The following is an 8,227-nucleotide window of genomic DNA, read 5'->3' as shown; positions in this document are numbered from 1 at the left end:
TTTCTATTCGCTTTCTATTCACTCTTGACAATTATCAGGGGATTACATTTCCGTTAAATCTCTCTCACAGTTTGTTTTTGTCGAGGAAATTGGAGTTTACTTATCGTTTGTGTGCACAGTGACCCGATACTGTTGTGGTACTCACATGTGATTGAGCGTTAGTTTGAGTTGCGCTCAAGATGCCTCGGGCGCTTTCTCCGCTGTGACATATGCCCGGACCTAATTCGGCTCCTAAAGGGAGAAGTGCACTTTGTTGTCGTTGCTCCAGAATCACTTCTTTGGCAGAATTCTGCTTTGCGAAATTGCAATTTGCCAACAAGACGGCAAACTTCCAATTGCTCTCTACATCAAAAGGCTTTGGAATTTGAAAACTTGCCGAGCTCGTCTATTACATTGCCGCATTTTTCAATGGAAATTTAAAGTCCAAATCAATTCATTCAGATTCTCTAATATCAATTTCGCTCCAACTTTTAATCCTCTTTATCCTCACACTTTACAGCACTTATCATTCCCCTGCGAATTTGTTTGCACTATTTGCACGGGCAAGTGTCACTTACTTGGAGCAGTAATTTGCAGGTTTCTGAATTTTATCAGAAATGGAATAAATTTTTGATTTGCTCGAAGATTTGCTCAAGTCTTGGGACTCAATACCCTGCGGAGTCGCGTAACGTGTAATGAGTTCGCAAACTTCGTAACAAATGATGCAGAGTCCAATGATGAGGAAGGTATCCATTGCTGAGGTTAAGAAACAATGTTGTCAGACTATATCTGTGACTACTCAATTCCGTGGGAGTTTCTCGGTCGAAAATTCCGAATCGCTGAGTCGCAAAAATCCCCGAGCTTGATGGACATGTTACCCGAGTGGGAGTTGACAGTGACTGAGTCTCTCGGGATAATGACCGTTAATCTGTCGGCGATGTCAATTACGTTCGCTGCGAAGACACTCGAGACTCGACACTCGTCAGCGGCACATGGGGCCAATATCGTGGGGACGATTGCACTTGATTTCACTACAACACTAGCACTCTACTCTATTCCTACTTTCACATCGAACCGGCTGCTTCTGTCGGCTGCTCACCCCGAGGATGGGAAAGTAACCCCTCGAGCGCGCAGTAGGTCAGAAGGACTCCCGTGAAAGAACTCGCAACGTGGCCGAGAGGAGGAGGAGGAGGAGGAGGAGGAGGAGAGACGCACAGCGAGAGAGAGAGAGCGCGGGACACGAGTGGCTCGAAACGGGCCAACGTATGACTACCGGATATTGCCGCCGTGAGGGTGCGCCTTCGCGGGATGCTGGGCGACGGCGCGGCCCGCGGCGCCGCACCGCGACCACCCAACCCGAACTGCCTCCCCCGGCTACCCTCCGCAGACCTCCTGCCACTTTTCGCTCTTATTCTTCAACCCCGTCATCCTTCCTTCCTTCCTTCCTCCCATCGCCTCTTCTCGGTATATCCTTTCCTTATTTTTCTCCATGTCCCTCTCTGATCCCAATCTTCTTCCACCTGCTTTCCCAGGAAAGAACTCCCTGCATGATTTAAGTGGTTAAATGTGCTCCTCTTAAATGTCGTCTGTTACTTATAAATTCTGCCACGCACTCGAGTCCTCCTTCGCTTCCAACAAGTTTCCAAACTTTCAGAGTTATCGCCGCAGTGCCCTTGTCGACGGTGCGAACAGTTACTTACAGTTGTCTTGAAATGAGCTGATTGGGGCGACTGGAGTGACTCTTCATTTCGCTTTTATTCTCGCTCATTGGAAGGGTTTAATCAACTCGGCCGCATTGATGGCGCTTGCGATTGAAATTCAAATAAAAATAACGCAGCTGTTAATATGTTGTGCGCCGCCGACAGAAAACCGAATTTCAATTTCAAACGATTAAACTTTAAAATGATTGTTTACATAATTAGAGGATGCCACAATCCCGTTCGTTTTGCAATTACGTGAATGTTTACAATAATGCATTACCCCGGGTATGATGCGAGTTTGTATAATTTGCCGATGGTGGAGAGTTCGCATGATAGTTATTTGCCGATCGAAACGGCAACTCATTAATGCTACGTTAACTATCCAGCTTTCGGTGCGCACAAACGTTAATGCGATCCTCGTAGCATGTGCAGTTAATTACGGGCGAACAAAGGCTTATGCTTCGGGATCAATATGAAGTGGCTCAAATAAATATATCACATGTCGCCCTAACCAAAGCCTCTGCGATGTCATCGATTTCACTATATCGGTAATTAGATTCATTTAGTTAATTCGACGAGCTCCAAGAAACTTGCTAAATTTCAACACAACCGATGCATTCGACTTGGACAAGAACCGGGAGGCAGTTGCTAACTTTTCGAATTGCCAATCGCCTTACTTTGGCTACACTTTGCAGCAGCTTAAGTTTTTCGAGAGTCCTCTAATTCTACAGACTGCTCCAAGCTAAACAGGACTCTATTGGAATATGCAAATAGCGTTCGAGATAAACTCACCTTTTTCTGGTCGTTGAATTTCTAGGCTGAATTTTATTTATTTCAATTGTGAGATTAGTTATATTTTGCTTCAGTATCCCGATCCGACAAAGACTGTTTGCAATATATTATAGATAATAGTTTGAAGATGTGAGCAACATGGAGCGCGTGGTTTCTCTGGAAAAGTCAAAGGGGGGAATTGCATCCAAACAATGACGCCTGCAGGGCTTCTCGTGGCGCATGAAAAGGCTGATCATTCCAAAGATGTCGGAAGTACACACGAGTCGGAAATACGTCAAATACGTCGACTCGACTTTTGAATACTTTACAGTCTCGCTCTCCAGCCGCAACGTGAATATTTGACTCGCAGTCGTTGTACGCCATCAAGGACATGTGACAGCTGGATCACGTTATTCAACATGCGCGAATGTCGAAAACTTTATAAGGTGATTTCCGTGAATTCAATTCTGTTTTTGACCATAGTTGTTATAGTTGGATATTATTAAACTATAATATAAACCATGTAGATATTTGATAGCCCCGAGAGTGAACAATAACAGCAAATTGCCTCATAATTTTCATTTGAAGCTCTTTCCGGTCAGGAATTTTATACCCGGATCATAACGTTTTATTGTTGCGTGCGCTATGTCACGCTGCAATTCACGCAAATATCATGAATCTTTGAACCGTACCGCAAACATCAACGTATTTATGGTTACGTGAATTGAACAATTTTATAGCAATATAACCAAACGATTGCCTGAAAACTCTAATAAAGATCGATGGATTTATTTCAATTTACAACATTTCAATCATGAAACTCTGTCAATGCTTGTAAAATAATAGAGTAGAAGCAGTCTTTCACATCTCTAAACAAAAATCCAATTTATCGTCCGGTCCGCCTAAATTGCAATCTATTTTCTACATTGTAAACTAAAAGCAACAGTTTGGATGAACGCAAATATATTTATTTGCCTGCGAGGATTATCTTGAAAAATGAGATGTGAAACGCTGAAAATATTTTAATCACTTTCTTGAAGAGGCTGGAGATTATCGTGAAATGAATTAAGGAAAACATGAAGAGCACAGCTTAAGGTAAGCTGCCTCCACTGCTCGTTAGCTGATGTTCGATAAGGACTAACATAGGTTTGTAGAATGCCGGAAGCGATCGGTTCGATCGTTCGAGTCGGGTTCACTTGTGTAAATAGGGCTTAGAGGCCGAGAATAAGTACAGTAATGTGGACTGATGGCCTCACTAAAATCAGTAAAATCTCTCATTATCAACCCGAATTGATTGATGCTTCTCAATATGCTTTAAAAGTCGATTTAATAATTTTAATTTCATTCAAACTAACCAGCGCAATATTAATAAACTAATTAATTAAACAGTCATTATATTTGCAATTACAGGTTGCAAAGTGACGAACAATGAAGACAATATCGTCTGCTCTGGAGTTGCTAATTTATTTTGCGGGAACAGGTGGCGAATCAAGTTAGAAGCAGTTAATAATAAATCATTAGACGGTGCTGAGAGCGACCAAGTATTCCATTGAAGGGCGAAATGGGTCAGTGGCCAATATCATTAAATATCATTACACAAGGGCCGATATTATATGGTGCCGTCGCGTCGTTCAGCACGTTGGGAATAAGAAGTGGAAGCAGTTATTTAGTGCTTGCGCTGCTATTGATATATTTCGACGTTTACGACTTTCGAGTAACTTTCGAGTAATATACGGCAGACTTGGATTGTAAATTTCCTCGCTTCCGAATATTCCAGGCAAAGCTGACATCGAAGCAGTAGTAGCAGTAGCAGCACTATCCCTTGTTTACCACTTAGGCCAGCACTCACCATCGCCAAATGCACATTCATCTTGAGGATGTCAATTTGCGAATTTGCGAATTTGCGATTCCATCTGCTCATTTTTGAGAAACGACAGCAGTCTCGTTCTTCAAATATTCGAGTCTAGAACCGTTGACGGGCGGAGGGAAGTGGAATTCTATAAATTTTTCAGAAGTAAACACTACGCTTGGAATTAAGCGGTTTAGATTTCGTCGACACCGAAAGATCTTTGAAAAGCTCTTTCTGCGAAAACTCGATTACTCGATTACTCGTTTACTCGTCCATCCGGAAAAGCTGCGGATACTGCGGATTTTTCCACGGTTTCCACTAGGACGTTTCCGAAATTACGAACCGAGAGGAGTTATCGAGATTGCGCGCACCGACCCATTTCCCATTAAAATCGGACTTGCGGCACTCCACATTTCCTTCCCTTTTTCCAATTTGTCGCGCTCCAACCTTCCTTGCGATTATCTTAACTTTATTCCCGTAGAAAATGCACTCCGTATCGAATACAAGCACAAATTACTCAAGTAACTCAATTTCAATTTGTGCGAGATTAAACTCCAAACTAGAAAAGCTTTTAATTTGTGAAAATTGTTGCCGGATGCAATTACTTGAAGCTTTGCGCTTTGGACGTTATTACATAGATATGTGAATTACAATTTTTTGCAGAAAGCAATTCTCCCCTTCAAAATTTACATAAAATTCTTATTAAGCAAGAGCTGTATTACTCTGCAGTCTGCACAAAGGTTAAGAACTATTTATCGTGTAACGCACTTGCAAATTGTTTCAAAGAGCCAGTATTACCTACACTGATAGAAAGTCCTGCTTCGTACTACCATATTATTTTCCTCTTTTCTTCTAATGTCATTGTCTTCTCTTTGCAGGAGGATGCAAATGGTAGGAGTAGTAATATCCTCGGTTGAAAAATGTGTTTGTCTGCTAACTGCAGTAGTAATCAGGGTGCAGAGTAAATAGATGTATTTGTTTTATCGATTCTTTTGTTAAGCTATAACTTTGTCGATCGAGAATCGCAATAGTCGTTTCCGTTTGAGATGAATCCTCCCAAAGTCAGGGAATTCAGGGAATTCAGGGAATTTTATTAAAAGTAATGGAAAAGATTTAATTTTTAGAATTTATAAGAAAATTCTGAATTTTGGTGTCTTTTTTGTTTGCCTCATAAACTATGAAATTGATAAGAATTCTTATACAAAACCTTCAATTTTCAATATTTCTGATAATAATTTCTTTTTAAACAACTTCATTCATAAAGAACTATCATAAAATTATTACTTAGAAATTATTTAATGAATAATTTTACTTAAATATTTCAAAATTAATTGAATTTCAAAAGAGTTACGTTTACAATCTTCATAAATAGATAACTTCTTCGCATCAATTCAATTATTTTCAAAAAATTTAATAAAATTCTTGACAAAATTTCAATTATTTTCCAAAATTTTCCTCATTTTAATTATTTTTAATATCTACTATTTTAATAAAATTTACCAAAAGAATTCAATTTATTATTTAAACAAAATTTTAATAAAAATTTCACTGAAATTAAATTACTTACCAATTTTTTATAAATTTCTTCGCACCAATTCAATTATTTTTAATTTTTGAATCAAGTTTCTCCAAAGAATTAAAATGTATTCAAAGAATTGAAAAAAATAGTTCTGAAAAATTCAATTATTTCGAAAAATTTAAATAAAATTCTTTTAAAAATTCTATTATTTAAAAAAAATGTAGTAATAAAATTCTTCGTCAGATTTAAATTATTTTCAATTTTTAAATGAAAATTCTCGATGGAATTTAATTATTTTCAAAAAGTTTTATATAATTCTGAGAAATTCAATAATTTAAAAAAATTTGAATAAAATTCTTCTCAAGAAATTAATTATTTTCATAAATAATATTATTTTTCTCTGGAATTCAATTATTTTCACAAATAAAATTCTTCACAGGAATTCAATTCTTTAAAAAAAATTTTTAATAAAATTCGTTGGAAGAATTCAATTATTTTTTATACAATTTTAAAAAAAAGTGATAGAAACATGCATTTATTCTAATTTTTTTTTTAAATTCGCCGAAAAAATTCTATTATTTTTAAAAATTTTGATAAAATTCTTCATAAAAATTCAATTTTAAGAAATATTCAATTATTTAATAAATTATTTATTTTTGTATTTAAATAATTGAATTCTCGAAAAATTTTCTAATAAAAATTGATTAAAAAATGAATTTTAAAGTAAAATCTTTGAAAATTTGAATTTATAGTTACAATATTCTTATGATGTAAAATAATATAATAAAATAATTTAAAAATCTTAATTTCTATAGAATAATAATAATGATGAATTATTTATTTAAAAAAGAAGTTATTGATGTTTTCGAAAAATTAAAAAATTTTAGAAATTCGTAAATAAAGTAAAGTAAAAGAAGAAATTGTTTGTTGATCTGTAAATAGTCGCAAAAAGAAATTAATTCTTTCAAAAATTATGTTCAGTTTATCACCATAAACGGATGTTAAATGGGAAAAAGTTTTTCCAAAATCTTTCGCTACAATTCATTAATCATGAAGCTTGTAAACTTCAGCATGAAGCAAAAAAGATTTCCATATGTAAACAAATAACTCGATGGTCGTTTTAAACTGCGTTGAATAATAAACGTGCGATTAAACAAATAAAATTGTTTCAAGTGTAAAATATTCACGGTTATTGTTACGTCCCATACAAGGGATGGCAAGAGTTATATTATATGTACCGGAACACATTCAAAATGATGAATGCTTTCGCCCACAGACAATAATTCTTTTTTCTCTATACCTTGTATAAACTATCCAAAAGCAATAAATAATTTCGCCTCGAAAAACTATGAGATTAATTGTCCGCGTGTGCTATTCATAAAAATGACAGTTAATAAATAAAATCCATCCACGTGTTGGATCAACTGTCTTATATTTTCATGTCGCCCTTTTACAAATTCAGAATTTTTGCAAATTTGCAAACGTGTTTGAAGGTGAAGGACACGCGACAGCTGGGGTCAGTAAACAATTATCAGCTTGCATGTTTGTAAGACAGAAGAGTTTCCAGTTAGCTTATGAAAATAGCGTATTTTGTTAATTGATATAACATGCACTCTCACTTGGAAGTGGGGTTCAATGAAAGTTTTGTAGTAGATCAAGTAATTACTTCAGTTTCCATTGACATGCTCAGCCATTGCCATCGTGTCGCGAGAAACGCAATCGTTAACAGTTTGAAACTGGCTCGCAAGGCGTAGTCTCTCCTCTCCTCTCCTCTCCTCTCCTCTCCTCTCCTCGGTCACTGTTTTGTTTCGTGCAAACTTTATCAACCATGTGAACCAAAACTTTTAATGAACTAGATACTTTAGTTGGAATTAACTTTACGAAGACGTGCACTTTGCGCTCTAAGACTCATACACGAAAAAAATTAGTTATGCAAATTCTAGTCGACTTTTCAAATACATGCATCCCATATAATGATTAGAGGAATACACAAAGTACTTTTTTTAATTATCACTTTTCAAGTGTCTTATTTCCGTAACTATTACCTATTATAATACAAGAATTTCATGCAACATTTTACTGTTATTCCTGAATACTGAAAACTTGTAGTTTTAAAGCATTATTCATATCATGTATTATACTAAATTATTTGACAAGTTTAACTTACCATCTTAATGTATAAAGATACTTGGAAAGAAAATAAGATTTCTTTTTGTTTTCGCTTTCGTAAAACATTTTTATGTGATTTCATTAATTATAATATAATGAAAAAAGGCAATCATTATCATGTCATTTATAAAAGTGTTTTTAATAGAAATAAGAAATTATTCAGGTTGTTACGCTAAGCGGCAGGAAACATTGCTGCTTTGATAAAGGTATATATATATATATGTATATATGTTTTAACTT

Source organism: Leptopilina heterotoma, unplaced genomic scaffold (genome assembly GCF_015476425.1).
Source record: "Leptopilina heterotoma isolate Lh14 unplaced genomic scaffold, ASM1547642v1 Lhet_381, whole genome shotgun sequence".
Taxonomy (NCBI): Eukaryota; Metazoa; Arthropoda; class Insecta; order Hymenoptera; family Figitidae; genus Leptopilina; species Leptopilina heterotoma.
This window is presented reverse-complemented; position numbering follows the sequence as displayed.